A 13,770-nucleotide genomic window follows, 5' to 3' on the forward strand; every position below is an offset into this window, starting at 1 on the left:
TAACAAATCTGACACAACACATTTGTTTGTTGGAATTAAAAGTTCTCACTAAAGCATAGTTTCAAAAAGAAAACAATTCGCTTTAAGAGACTGATAGCTCAGTGGCTAAGAGAGCTGCAGGGTATTGTAAGAAGAGCTGGGATTCTTCAAGCGGAACACTTGAGAGAGAAGTTAAAATACCTAGTCTGCTCCTCTCCTCCAGTGTGCTGGCTAAAGACTCACACTTCATAGGTAACAATCATTTGTTCATGTGCTGGTTGTTAAGTTGCTGGTGTGTGAAAACACAAGTTGCAGTTACACAAACTTATGGGCTAGTATTCAATCCAGCTCTGATTGGAGCCCAGGACTTCAGTTAAACAGGTGCCAGACCCTGCTTTTCATCACAACTCAGGTCAGCTGAGCTAGTCCCTTTTAACCAAACTCCCAGATGCACAATAGCTGTGATGCAGGCTTTCCATTGAATTCCTGCCAGTCTACACTCAGGCTGTAGACTGTAGTAAAATTGTAACATAGGCCCTGAAGTCCAATTCAAAACCTTATAAATTAGACACCTAGAATAAATTTCTCAGCAATAACTGCCTATTTGGTTTCATGGCTGCTTGAAAATAAAAATGTAATTTAGAGCAATTTTTCAATTCTTCTCCAAATAGCCTGTGGATTTGTCCAAAGCCCTTGGGAAAAGATATAAGAAGGTGTGTTCCAGTCTTCCCATGCACAAATATTTAGAAAATGACTGACCTAAATTTACTTGATTCTGCTTTCAAGGCAAACAATTTTTCCAGAGAAAATAAACTTAGAAAAAAACTAAATCAGAAAGACTAATAAAAATAATTAGTTTCACAAATCTTTTAAATAAAATATTGTTTCATTAATCCAAACTGATTACTATTTCAAAAATTTTACAAAAAGAAATACTGATTTTTCACATGAAGTCAGTAAAATAGTGAAATAATTTTCTTGGTATGATTTGAGCCTTAGATAGAACACAGCAGCCACCAAACCCAGTCACTATTGCTGATGCCAAGAAGTACTTGCTGACAGAAGCCTGATATGGATATTTCCTGAGAGGCTCTGCCAGAGCCATATTGATGCAGATGAGGATGCTTGTAGCTAACCATCAGACTGAGCATGGGGACCCTAATGGAGGAGCTAGAGAAAGGGCTGAAGGTGCTGAAGGGTTTTGCAGCCCCATAGGAAGAATAATAATATCCATCAACCAGACCCCACCTTGAGCTCTCAGGAACTAAACCACCAACCAATGAATATACACGGAGAGACCCTGGCTCAGAGGATGGCCTTTCCTGGCACCAGTGGGAGGGGAACCCCTTGGTCCTGGGGAGGCTCGATGCCTGATGCCCCATTAGCCAATAGACCCCAGAAAATCTTGATTATTTCCTTTCCCCCAGTGTACAGTTACCTTTGTCAAAGGCTGTAGGTCCCTCTAAGAAAGAACCAGAGAAAGTTGACAACCAGAAACAGCCATTACAAGTATGTTCATAATAACCTTAGTTGTAATAGCTAGAAGATGGAAACAGCCCAAATGTCTCTCAACAAAAAAATGAATACAGAAAATGTGGTGTATTTACACAATGGAATACTTCTCAGTTATTGAAAACAAGGACATCATGAATTTTGCAGGCAAATGGATGGAACTAGAAAATATCATCCAGTGAGGTAACCCAGACCAAAAAGGACATACATGGTATGTACTCACTGATAAGTGGCTATTAATCAAAAAGTTCAGGATACCAATGATACAACTCACAGACCATATGAAGCTTAACAAGAAGGAAGACCCAAGTGTGGGTGCTTCAATCCCACTTAGAAGCTGAAACAGAATAATCAAGGGAGGCAGAGAGAAGGAAGGATCTGGTTGGGTGGGAGAGGGGAGGGAGAGATAAAAAGGGGGCAGGATCAGGTATGGGGGTAGACAGGAGAGAAATCCAGAGGGCCAGGAGAATGAATAGAAATATGCAGCAGTGTGAGATGGAGAATGGGGGGGGGGTGAACCTCTAGAAAGTCCCAGACACCGGAGATGTGACAGGCTCCTAGGACTCAATAGGGATGACCTTAGAGGGAGAACCCTAACGTGGGGAGATGGAACCTGAAGAGACCACCTCCAGTAGATAGACAGGGCACCAGTGGAGGGATGAGGCCACCTAACTATTTCTAAATGTCTGACCCAGAATTGCTCCTGTTTAAAGGATATGCAGGGACAAAAAAATACTGCTGATGCCAAGATGTGCTTGCAGACAGGAGCCTGCATGGCTTAGAGGCTCTACCAGCACCTGACTGAGACAAATGCAAACACAGCCAACCACTGGACTGAGTCTGGGGACCTGAATGGAAGAGTTAAGGGAAGGACTGAAGGAGCTGAAGGGGATGGCAACCCCACAGGAAGAACAGTAGTATCTACTAACTGGGCCCCTCAGAGTGCCCAGGGACTAAGTCACCAACCAAAGTGCATATTTGAGCTGGTCAGTGGCCCCCAATACATCTGTAACAAAGAACTGCCTTGACTAACCTCGAAACTGATACACCTTTACAAAAATGTCTAGACTCAATATCCATTACACAATGATTCAAAAATTGCCACATAAGGGCATACTAGATCATTTTACAGGATCTTTATACATATTGTCAGTGTTCTGGTAAATGGAAAGAGGCCCCCATCCTGACCCCTCCCATCTCATCATTTGACATCCTGACAGCAAAAGAAGGTGGTTTTTGCCTGTTGCTCCAAGAACAATGCTGTTTCTATGTCAACAAATCTGGGATAGTGAGAAATAAAATCCAGGAGCTACAATCAGACATACAAAATTCCAAGAAACATGAGACCTCCAGTTCCTGGATTTTCGAAAACCCTTTATGGAAGTGGATACTCCCTATCATAATGCCTTTCTTAGTCATCTTTCTGGCATTACTATTCGCTCCCTGCCTCATTAACCTTGTTCCTACATTCCTTCAACGACAGATACAAAACATTTCTAGCCAAACTATTAATCAGTTTCTGTTACAGGACTACCAGCCGCTGTCCAGGGAAGAGCCTGATACATATGTTTACTAAGTGGACCCCAGTGGTGAAAGCCAGCTGCTACACACTGAAATTGGCGAGGTCCCAAGACAGCAGGAAATAGCCTAAGAGACAGTGCCCCTATTCCCCTTTCACCATCAGCCTCCCCCTTCTCATTTCCCTTCTTTTTATGATAAGAAAAAGGAAGAAATGCTCTCACTAGAACCACTCCTGCAAAAATTTTCTTTCTTCCAAATGTACTTAATCTGTACCTATAACTGTGTGTGTGTGTGTGTGTGTGTGTGTGTGTGTGTGTGTTCCAGCGTCTTGCCAAGTATAGGAACTATTATATCTAGAACAGCTCCAGAGAAGCAGCCTACAGATGCTTCAGCCTTCTCTCGAAGACACAGACCCTTATATTGGACCTGTTCCTTCTGACCTATCCTCAGATGGTTCCACAGACCCTGGACAACAAGGAAACAGACAACTCTAAGACTGGACAAACATCCTTATTCCCACTTTTCTAGGTTCACTGAAAAACTACTGCAAGTGTGAAGCAGCCAGAGATTATGACGACCCTACTGTTCCACCCATCATCTTTAATTTTCTTTCTAATTAAACTCAAACGGGAGAATGTTGGATTCTCCAAGCCCCACCCCACAGTTACCTGACAACAGCCAGATGTGCTCTGCCCCACAGTTACCTGGAACTATAAAAGGGGTTGCCTGCCCCCTCCTCACTCTCTTGCTTTTGTTCTTGCTCTCCTCTCTTGTTCTCCCTCCTCTCCCCATTCCCTTCCCCTTCCTCTCCATGTGCTCAAGACTAGCCTCTACTCCTCTACTCCCCCTCCTCTCTCTCTCTGCCCCTACTACTGAGCTCAGTTAAGGCTGCCTTTTAAAATGAACAGCACAGAAATGGGTTAGCCAGCAAAAGCAGTTGCTGTAAAGACTAGTGATCTATGATGGACTCCCAGGACCCACATGGTAGAAAAAGAAAGATGACTCTTACAAGTTGTCTTCTTATTTCCAGTATACGTAAGGACCAGGGCACGCCCACACACATATTAACATCCCCATACAAATATAAGACATGCATATAAATACATACAAAATGGAAAAATAGAGTATATCAGCACATTTGTATTGTTTTGTGACTGGGATCATGGCAGGAACTAGGGAGAACCAAAGTAAGGTAATAATAAATGGCCATGACCAAAATACATCATACACATGAATAAAAAATTCAAAGAATTATTAAAATATTATTTAAAAAGAAATAGACTCATTTAGAATATTTTAGAGAAGAAAGCGGAAACTTATATGTCCTAAAGAAGCCCAAAAGGTGGAGGATCAAAAATAGGGAAAAACAAAAGAACAATTCAGTGTGAGACGAATAATGAAATTGGAAATCAGTCTGGCGATTCCTCAGAAAATTGGACATAGTACTACCTGAAGACCCAGCTATTCCACTTCTGGGCATATACCCCAGAGACACTCCAATATACAACAAAGACACATGCACCACAATGTTCATAGCAGCTCTATTTATAATAGCCAGAAGCTGGAAAGAACCCAGATGTCCTTCAGTAGATGAATGGATACAAAAATTGTGGTACATTTACACAATGGAGTACTACTCAGCTATCAGAAACAATGACTTAACCAAATTCATAAGAAAATGTCTGCATCTAGAGAATATCATCCGAGTGAGATAACCCAGTCACAAAAGAACAGACATAATATGCAGTCACTGATAGTGGGATGCTAACCCCAGAGGCTCGCACTGCCCCAGAAACAACTCACAGACTGTGTGAAGTTCAAGAAAAAAAGAAAAGAAAAAAAAAAAAAAGCCATTATGCTCAATCCTTACACACCAAGAAAACGTTGACTAATTTTGGGTTACATCCTCTTTTACATGTACTTTTTGCTCATTGTGACAAGTAAGACCTTAATGCAGAGTATCAAACCTTAAAAAAAAGAAAAAAAAAGCCAAGCACTGACAAAAATGTATTTCTATACATTTATGCAAAAATGTTTAAATTTTTTTTCTTTTATCTTTGTTTTTTAAAATAAAGTTAAAAAAAAAAAAGAAAACCAGGGGGCTAATTTCTCTGGGCCACTGTCTCTCTACTTGTACAATAATGCTAGAAAACATTCTTCTTTGGGGCCTGGAGATATGGTCCAGCAGTTAAGAGCAAGTACTGGCCTGGCCCAGGTCCTGAGTTAAGTTCCTAGCAGCCACACTGGGCAGCCCACGACTGCCTGTAACACCATCTTGGTGGGATCTGATATTTTAGCTTCTGTGGGCACCTGAACACACACATGCACATAATCTCACACAGACATATAACACATAATTAAAAACTATGTCCTTTTATGCATAATGGTTACCAAACAACCGCCTTAAAGTAAAGACTATTAGACTATTAGGATTCATACATCTTATGTCAGCATCTTATTTTCAAAACAATCTAATGTGCAGTCATTAAAGGATTACTACAACACATATACAACAGTCTACAACTTTCTTTATTCAGTGACTTTTCAGTAAAACTTAATCTTCTATCTGTATATTGTACATTTGTTTGGGGGGTGTGTATACACTTGCATATGGAGGTCTGAAGTCCTTGATGGCTCTTCACTTTTAATTAAGGACACAGAAGTAGAAGCTTATGGATTTTCACAAGGACAGTTGGTCAAGGAGCTTCAGGGACCACCCCTCACCCACCTCTGGTTACAGATATATGTCTACTCAAGATTTTCACGTAAGTGGTAAGGATCTATAAGCTCGGGTTCTCATGCCTGTACAGCTGAGCCACTTCCTTAGCCCAATTATAACTCTAATGTTAACAGATATTACAGATCCACTCTACGTACTGCATGCTCATGGGAGCTGCCTATCCTTCCAGAGTATGAAGGTATGATAAAAAAAAGTTCATTTTTCAATTTTCAACTTTCCAGGCTACTTGGTATTTCCTTAAAACTACCAATTAAATCTGCCTTTCGGACATGGTTTCTCTATGTAGTCCTGGCTGTCCTGGAACTCACTCTGTAGACCAGGTTAGCCTTGTTGGGATTAAAGGTGTATGACACCACTCCTGGTTAAGGTACATTTCTTAAAAAAATGTACTGTTAGCTAAAGGCAGACTGTAACAAAAGCAATTATGACAGTTTCAAGAGGAAACCTTGGAATTAATTTGATGGTGTGACTAATGGGCAGATACTGAACAATTTGGTTATAAAGTAAGAAGGCAAATGGTGGATTATATTAATATTAAAAACCTACAAATATACATAAGTGACAAATAAAGATAAAAGAGCATGCTTTTATCAATATTATAATCCTTAATAAAGACAAGGAATAATGGAGCTGGAAGTCATTTCAACTTTCAGGGAAAAAATAATGCAATGTACAATTATCAATAAAGTTAGAATGGAATTTGAGCATTAGCAGAGTGACTCAATTAAGAAAAACTTTAAAACATTAAATAAGAACTATTTTTGACATTTTGAGAAGCAATAATTAACTAATTAATTAATTAGTAAGTGTATGCATGTAAAATATGCGGGTGTTCAAGAGGCCAGAAGAGAGCATCAAATCCCCTGCCCAGACATGGTGCTAGAACCGAACTCTGGTCCCTTCGAAGAGCAGTAAATGCTCTTTAATTGCTCTCTGTAACCACAGAATAATTGATCCTGCCCTTAAAGACAGAAAAACTGTTAAAGAAAAAAGAAAAAAAAATGTCCCACTTCTTTGGGGGATAAGGTGTGAAGAATTAATTCTTAAACGTTCTGGTCTTGTTGTCTTGTTCCCTTCCTTTTGTTCATAGTATTATACCCGAGACAATTATGCAATACTCAACATAAACATTAATCACTAATATTGTTTCAGTGTTATAGACCAGTTTATTTACTGCTCTGTAACAACCACTCAAAACCTTTATATATTATTACATCTTAAAACTCACAATTTTCTTCAAGGGTCAGTGCATAGACATACATACAGGGAAGATGTCTATGTACATAAATAAAGTAAATCTTAGAAAATAAAGGTATTTTCAGACCTAGCAAACATTACAGAGCAGTTAGCTCTTGTAGATTGGCATACCCCAGGGGGACCTTCTGGGCAGGACACTGGGTGTAATGGGGTCTAACCTGGATGTTCCTGGTGCAGAAGGCCTGGTGAAGGCTGGCAGTACTGAGGCTGGACAATAGCACTCAGGGGACAGTTTGTAGCTCAGGGCAGCTGGGCAAGCCCCAGAGGACCCGATTTACTATACAATTTACTTCAATAGATGGCTGCAGTTTTTAAAAGATGCCATTTTGATAGATAACACACACACACACACACACACACACACACACACACACACACATACACACACACACACACACAGGGGCTGTGCCCTCTCGGATCACTTACTAATTAAGAAAATGCCCTGCCTTGCAGATGAATCTTAGGAAGGCATTTTTCAGTTGAGGTTCCATCCTTTCAGGTGATTCTATCTTGTGTCAAGTTGACATAACACTAGCCAGCACACTCAGAGATGAAGAATGATTCACTTTCAGTTAAAATCTATACAGAGGCCAACAGGATTAGAAGACTCTTCCAAACTCAGATTCTAATCATTTATTCTTCCTCGGGCAAGCAATCTGATTCCATACAGTTCTTTCTGAGCTGTGTTGTTATACTAATGTGATGACTGACAAAACATGAGTCAGTTCATTTAAATTCTCATCACATGATGCTACTTTTTCCACTGTTTTACATCTCAATAGTGGAAGTAGAATTTATAAATAAATGTCCTAACTCAGATAAAGTGATAACATACTATGCTTAAAATCCAAATTCAATTAAATTTTAAGGATTTAAATTTTATTAGATTTTAAGGAATTATTAAAGAAAATTCACCCCCCCCCCCTATAAAGGAGTGTTCCTCAAACAGACTGATAGCAATGTCATGTTTCGCTGTTTTAGGTCTTAAAATCTTCAGCTGTCATGAGGTGGTATTAATGGATTAAGGCAGTGAGAGTCTGAGAGAAATACTTTCAGTGAGGCACTCAGAATCCGACTGGCAGCCAATGATTTATGTCTGAACACCCACAAGAATAGACAAATAGACCACCAACATTGTTTAGAGTAGACCGGTAAAAATTTTTAGGAAACACCTGATAACCAATCACAGTCCTAAAATTTAGAGTCCACAGTTCAGAGAAATGAAAGGTCAGTCCACAAGGTGGTCTTTCTAAAGAGAAAAAGGAAATAGCTAAGCACTAAGAGGTCACAAGGCACATGAAACACATAAAACTCCACTCATTAAATTTAGAGATCTGGCCCTGAAAGAGCAGGTTTTTTTTTTTTTTTTTTTTTTTTTTTTTTTTTTTTTTGACTAAAAGGCATACCATTTGTGGGTTACTTTAATTCAAAAAGATTTACAATATTGCCTTGTTTTCTAAGGTTCAACCTCACCCCCATCTCTTTCATTTCTTCCTATAAGTGTTAGCAAAATAGTATTTAAATGAATGTAAGAAAATGAAAACATATTATGCAAACATAACCACAAATCTGAGTTTATATTTATTCAATTTCTTCACTTTTCTTTGGCCTAGACATGATGTTGTTTTAACTTGTACATACAATTACTGTTTCATACTGCTCACAGATACCAATTTTAAAAAATTGGCTCTACTGTAAAAAAAATTACTGTTTACCCAGCATGGTTGTATCAATACCTAAAATGATGGCACATTCTCACCTACCCCTAAGGCACATCACCTAAAGTATTAAACCAAAAATACTGAGGGTAACCTGAAGGGAGTCAGAAATAGGATGATTTTTATCTAGGCTCAAGTCTCTTAAAACCTTAAAGTCTCAGTTTTCTCATGATAATTGGAAAAATAAGGGTTCTGAGCTTTCTACCCCAAATCTCTTTCAGCTATCCATTTTGTTTGTTTCCAGAGATCCCTGCAATTAGTAAATGTAAGATATCCAAGTAGAAAACAAAAAGTAAAACCATGTCTGTTTGCAGGTACACTAAAGCTTCTATAAAACCAAAGTGAAACAGAACTTGAAATTCACAGAAGAAGCCACACCCATGTTAAAGACCTTTACAATACAAACTGATTGAAACTTTATGATTATGTGATTATGTCACACCCACGTTAAAGATTCTTTTACAATACAGACAGATTGGAACTTTGTGATTATGAACTGTTGGGATGTAGATATTCAGCATCAAATTAACTTGAACTATTATTAACTCCCTAATAGCCACCCATTGCTCACCATGTTTGACCTAACATCACATAAAAATCTTTTGAAATGTATTAACTTAGTATAGCAACAGCCTCCACCAACCAAAATGCTAAGCATGAACCAGACAACATCTGAAAGCAGTGGCAGAGATTTTCCTGATTTATTATAGCCCACCTTCCTCATACTTCTACCCTTTCTTTTCTTCTGTAGCTATAAAATGTCAAAAAATGTTACAGGCTGGAAGATGGTAGTTGAAATAACCTGAAGCCATGTTCTCAGATTATAGAGTCATGTTTGTCTTCAGAATAACTATCTTTTATTCTCTTTGAAGTGAGAGCTGTGTTTCTGTATCAAAAACAAAACAAAACACCTTATAATTAACTAATGAGTTCAGCAACAAGGCAGTATGTTAGTGCAACAGAAAAGAGTAGTTGTATTTCTACATACTAATGAACAATCTGGACAGAAATTAAGAAGATAATTTCATTTACAAAAATATAGTATTTAGGAATTAATCTAACCAGTCAAGTGACTGGTGACTTCTACAATGACAGGTACAAGCACCGACAGAAGTGAAAGGGAAATAAATCGAAATACATTCACACTTGGAAACTAGAGAACTTAATATTGTGAGCATTTCAGTACTATGTAAAAACAATCTACACGGCACTGCTTATATGAACTACTTAGTGTAGCCACAGTCATAGGCTGCAGAACAAGACTCAGCTGGTGGAAGGAGTAGGCATGGGGTGGCTGACAGTAGCAGACATGATAAGCTGTGTGAAATGTACGTAATTATGGGATGGATAGTGGAAATAGTCACAGGCCATCGTAGATATACTGAATGTCACTGACATGTACATTTTTAACTGGATAAACTGACAGGTTTATTTTCTGTGCTTCCCACCACTTGTTCGTCCACTCCCACCACATCTATAAATAACTAAGTAGGATGGGCAGAAAAGCTGAAGCTTCACTTCTCAAAGCTGGCTTCTTCATTCAAATGCTTACACAGTCCTGTACACACTCTAGTCTGGAAGAATACGGACATAGATAGTTCCAGAATTAAGCCCCTTAAATTCATTGCTCAAACTTGAACTGCATATATTTGTTTTGTGTCAATAAACTTAGGTAACATTTGGCAAATAAACATGGATTTAGAGTATCTGTCAAACCTGGGAAGAAGCATGGAGAATTTTATATTGGGTCAAAGCCAAAATAGTGCTAAAACAAACCTGAAGGGTGAATCTTTTGCTCCCAATAAGCTTTTCTGGCTAAGGGGCAAAAGCTGTACTGGTGAAGAGCAGTCAAGTGTACACAGAAGCTGGGGCCTGTGGTGCAGGACAACTAAGGGGTCTCAGAAAGGGAAGAGACTTGCAAATCTATGCCTGCAAATCAGTGAGAATCTGACATAATTGGGAGTTGTGTTTACAATCAAAGCAGTCTCAATTTTCTTGTGAAGCATGGATAGTAAAGGTTATTGTTCTTTTTTAAAAACCTGTGTTTTTATCTGATCACACTCAAAACTATATAATACACCATAAACCAACACATCTTATTTATTAACAGAATGTTGACTAGATAAAAATAAATACATCCAAAAGTTTAATTTACTTTAAAGAAAACTTTTAATAGTATAACTTTAAAGGCCATCAAAATTGTATGTATTGCTATTGTTAAGACAATTGAATATAATCCTATCATGAAAAGTCCAAGACCACACTTTGGGTGTGTAGCATCATTTTCTCAAATCCCTTTCTCTCTGTCAATGTTGCTACTAAATCTACATTAAATTTACTTTTAATAAACCTTGTTCCATAAGTCTCATCCTAACTGTTGTGTTGCTGCTGGTTTGGTCTAAAGAACATTCCTTGGGCTGAAGGACACAGCAACATGGGGGACAGCCTATCCTGTTACCCACTCCTACTCCCGTGTGCCATCTAATCCTTTTCTAAAAAAATGAAAATATACTTCCATAACACACTTCTCCCACCCCATATCTTATCATATGGGTTTAGCACAAATGTGCCACTGACCTGAATTTTATGTCTACTCAGCCCTATTCTGTTCCTAACTGCTTTCCTTTTCAAAAGCTATTTTTGAGATATTCATTTTGACCCATGATTTCAGCTATGTGAAAAGTAAAAGAAATACAGAGTCTCCAGTTATGCTATGTAGACCCTAAAAGCTCAAACACTCCTTTCAGATTCTCGATGCTTCAGGCAATATTAAATAATATTCTTTAGGATAATTAATATAAAATATATTTTAAATTATTTTTCTGCTAGAGCTGATGCTAGTATAGGTTTACATATTACTTCATAATCAGGCTTTTTTTCCCCAGAATTATATTCTTTTTGTCAAACTTTGGACATACATTTGGACATTCTTACTTACTACATACTTTAACTGCTAAGTTATCAGCCACGGTGCTGTGCCTGGCTTCCATCTATTCTACCTCCTGTGTTATCCATTGCCTCTCTAATGTGGGTTGGATTTAAGACTCTTAACAAATACAATATGATAGCAGTGACGGGGTATCACTGCTAAGATTACATTACAAAATATAGGTATCGTCCCTCAGTTTAGATGCTCTTTCCTAGATTGTCTGCTGCAGGGGAAATCAACTGCCACCCTGTAAGGTAGTTCTAAGAAGAAACCCACTTGGCAGAGAAATGAGGCCAGCTGTCAACTGTGTGCATGCACTGGAAGGAGATCCTTAGTCCATCTCAGTGGGGTCTTTCAATAATATCCCAAGTCCAAGCACAGCCTAACTGCTACATCAAGAAACAATCTGAGCTACTCTGTAGAATGCTGCCCTGATTCTTGACTCAAAGAATCCAAGATAATATATGTTTGTTGCTCTAAGCTGCATTAAATCTGGAGATAATCATAAACCAGCAATACCTAACTAAAGGAGTTACTTAGGTGAATCTAGACAAACTGTATATGCAAGAAGTTTCTGAATTGACCTGAATTAACCTGTAAACAATAAATTTTATTTTTGTTCATTTTGAGACTTGCTCTACTTTGTAAAATAAAATAAAATAAAATAAAATAAAAATAAAAATAAACGTTCACAGAGGTAACCAGAAGCTCCTTTCTTAGGAGTAAAAGTACCAAAGTTCAAACATCAAAGCAAAGAGAAGAGTACTTAGGGGGCTGTTGCAAAACCACACTTCCAGGCCTTTGGGAGGCCAAACACTGAGATTGCTAGCTAGGGACAGTTGGGGCTACAGAGAGAATTCTAGGCCAGCCTGGAGTACACAGGAGACCGTCTCAAAATACAAATAAAAAGGGAGCACAAACACTGAAATGAACAACAGATTGTATTCAATTGCAATGCTGAAGGTAATTCTTAGAAAAGAACGCAGGGGCACCTTCAAAATAAAAGTCTCACCTAGAAACTAAGTACTCACAATTTTTAATTAGTAAATACAGAACGAAATCTTAACCTAAAATATATCGGGTAAGAATTCCAAACTGCTATGGTTTTTGTCGAAACAATATGTGCTGAGTACATACGATGTGGGAAGTGGAGCCCAGTCACAGAAAAACAAAACAAAAAGAAAAGTACTTAACCAATTTTCATAGTCTGTTTGGAGACTGTAGCAACAAACTGCAGAGACCTTAAACTGTATGTTTGGATTGCAATTAATGGAACATCGTAAAAAACGAAAGCATGCCTGGTCATTGAACACTATAACCACCATAAAAGCAACAGGTGAAACTGAAGAAAGTAACCTCCACCACTTGTCATCTTTGATTAAGGACGACGCAGCGTAGCTACTTCAAGTCCCAAATCGACCTCTATACCAATGGCCTAGAAAGAGACTCATACCCGCCTCTCGAAACCGATACACCATTTTAGTAAGCCATCGCTGCTGTCACTCAAAATGTTCTACAATACCCATTGGTCCTAAACTGTTGCTTACTGGACCGGTGCTACCAAGTGGCAAGCATCCCTAGTCCTCATTTCGGAGAAGGAGAGTGAGAGCGTACGGGCGGAAGAGGCAAGGACATGGAAATATCTGTGCCAACGCTAGTACCTGAACGACCTGTGATCTCCACCGCCGCCGCGACGATTCAGCCTGTGGGCAGGGGCTGTCAGCCGAAAAGAAAATGGCTCAGCCGGGAACTGGTGCCCAAGCCATGGAGAGGCCTGTCCTGAGCGCACGCGTTCGCACTGGAGAACACGGTGACTGTGAGAGTACCAGAAGCCGCCAGACTCCTACGAATTCACAGCAACTCAGCCTGCAGGAGCCGGAGCGGCGGACTGTGCAAGTTTTTGACGTTTCCTATTGTTGCCGGAAGTGACGTCACGGAGCGGCTCCTGAAAGGATAAGGATTTCACTTTTCTTGATTCAGATTCGCCATAACGTCTTGACTTCTCTCTTCTTACTCTGAACGACTTCGGCCATCAAAATTATGCACTTTTGAAACACGACAATAGATAAAAGAGATGTAATTGATAAGACTCTCACGACATTCGTGTCTCCTGA

The 13,770-nt window shown here is 39.0% G+C and overlaps 1 protein-coding gene across 1 annotated transcript in view; it reads right to left on the reverse strand.

The window, feature by feature from the left end:
- Nucleotides 1-13,562, reverse strand: part of FBXO8 (F-box protein 8) — a 39,933-nt gene extending 26,371 nt beyond the window's left edge. The window contains exon 1 of the mRNA XM_080929051.1: nucleotides 13,318-13,562. The gene's annotated coding sequence lies outside the window, so the exon portion shown is untranslated. The remainder of the gene's footprint in view (nucleotides 1-13,317) is intronic.
- Between the last annotated feature and the right edge of the window lie 208 nt (nucleotides 13,563-13,770).

The sequence above is a fragment of the Micromys minutus genome (assembly GCF_963924665.1).
Source record: "Micromys minutus genome assembly, chromosome: 14".
In the NCBI taxonomy this organism is placed as follows: domain Eukaryota; kingdom Metazoa; phylum Chordata; class Mammalia; order Rodentia; family Muridae; genus Micromys; species Micromys minutus.